The following is a 2,058-nucleotide window of genomic DNA, read 5'->3' as shown; positions in this document are numbered from 1 at the left end:
ATAGCAATAATATCCATACTATGTACACCTAGAAAACATAACCTAAAAATCGACCCATGCATGAAATTAGGAATCACGCAAAACATTCAAATCGCCAATTTCTTCAATTTCTTTCAAATGGGGAGCGAGATATAAATAGAAGACCACCGAAGTCTTCCGAAGCCTTTAGATCGGCAATCATCGCACAGCAGAACTGCGAAGTCGAATCGTGCATTTTCGGCTTACACACGAACTCACAGTGGTAATCATGCACCTTCTGTTTTGCGGCTCTCAAACGGTAGATATGGTGGGGGTAAATTTCATCCACGATCTGGCAGCTCTGATTGAAACCCAAGTAAATGAGATGCTAACAAAGAAAATAATCAAGCACTCCGAGGCCTCCTATTACTCAGCTTTATGGGTAGTTCCGAAAAAGAGAAAGCAAAATTCTTCTCCGTATTTGACATAAGTGCCGGTTTTCACCAAATACACATAGAAGAATGTTCAAAAAATTATACTGCCTTTTCGACCTCTGAGGGACACTTTGAGTTTGAAGGAATTCCCTTCGGTCTCAAAAACGCTTCCGTGACGTTTCAGCGCATAATGGACAATGCGCTAAGGGGATTGGTCGGGAAGATATGCTAAGCATACCTCGATGATATTGTGGAATTCGGGTCAAGTATAGAAGAACATAATTCGAATTCGAAGCGAATACTTAAGGCCTGAGCTACAATATCTAGGACATATTATTACAGAGAATGGAGTCGAACCTAACCCAACAAAACTATCTTCCGTTTCAAATTTCAAACAACCTAGGAAGGTGAATGAAATTTATTTGGAGAGACAAATGTCAGGAAGCATTTGAAAAATTAAAAGAATCCCTGTGCCAAGCACCTGTCTTACGCTATCCCGATTACAGTAAATATTTCCTGCTAACAACCGACGCCTCAAACGTTGGCCTAGGCGCAATCCTATCACAAGTAGGGCACCCTTCTTGCTACGTTTCAAGAGTTCTGAATGATCATGAATAGAATTTTACAACGACTCAGAAGTAACCGTTGGCAATAGTGTTGGGAATAGTTGGAAACGACGTAAATTTATAATTTTCACCGATCATCAAGCACTCACATGGTTACTCAACGTTAAAGATCCATCCTCCCGATTAATGCAATGGCGATATCTTCTAGAGGAATACGAGCATAAGATATAACATAAAAAAGGTTCCGAAAATACAGCGGCTGATGCTCTCTCACGCGTCTATCCAATCACTCACAATAGTAGTCAGCAAGCGATCTTCAAAATCCAAACCTGCAAGAAGTTTTGCAGGCTGAGCCCGGAACCTCGGGACAATTCAGCCTACTAAAACCACTGTCTGATGATTTCGAGTTTAACGAAATATCAACCTTAGAACAAGAACCTGAAAACCCTCCTAGTCCAGACACCGAACAGTTATTCAGGGAATATTATAGGTGGTTCTCGAATCGAACAGAAACACGTGAAACGGAGAAACCTAACGCTAAAGGAAAACTTTGGAAATGAATATTAAAAGAACGCGCAAATCTAGACCGAAACAAAACAAAGCTACCTGAATATAATGAGAAACAGTGGCTGATAATGTTGAATCAACTTGCAGAACAGACTATCGATAAAAAAATGATAATGTTACGCCTACATTTAGACGACCCGACAATAACAACTACCGAATGAATCAAGCTCAAATTCCTAATTTCTTTCTTGAGTTAGAGATATCCAAATCTGAAAATTCACACATGATTCAACGCAACAACAGAACTAACTCTGGAAGAACGCGACCAGATCTTTAGATAATGTCATGGCTTAATGATGTCTCAACACTTTGTCACATGTAATTAGAAATGATCGATTATATCAAAAAATATCACACATGCCAAATTCAAAAATTACCAAGAGTTAGAAAAAGGGCAGAATCGACCATTCCCGATACGCCAACAAATCCCAACGATACGAGGGTAGTTCAATAAGTCCTTAGAATGACCAACATATGGCGCGCGAATCGCTCCAAATCATCTGTTTTCAGTCAGCACCACTCCCGACTAGATA

The sequence above is a fragment of the Belonocnema kinseyi genome, chromosome 10 (genome assembly GCF_010883055.1).
Source record: "Belonocnema kinseyi isolate 2016_QV_RU_SX_M_011 chromosome 10, B_treatae_v1, whole genome shotgun sequence".
In the NCBI taxonomy this organism is placed as follows: Eukaryota; Metazoa; Arthropoda; class Insecta; order Hymenoptera; family Cynipidae; genus Belonocnema; species Belonocnema kinseyi.
This window is presented reverse-complemented; position numbering follows the sequence as displayed.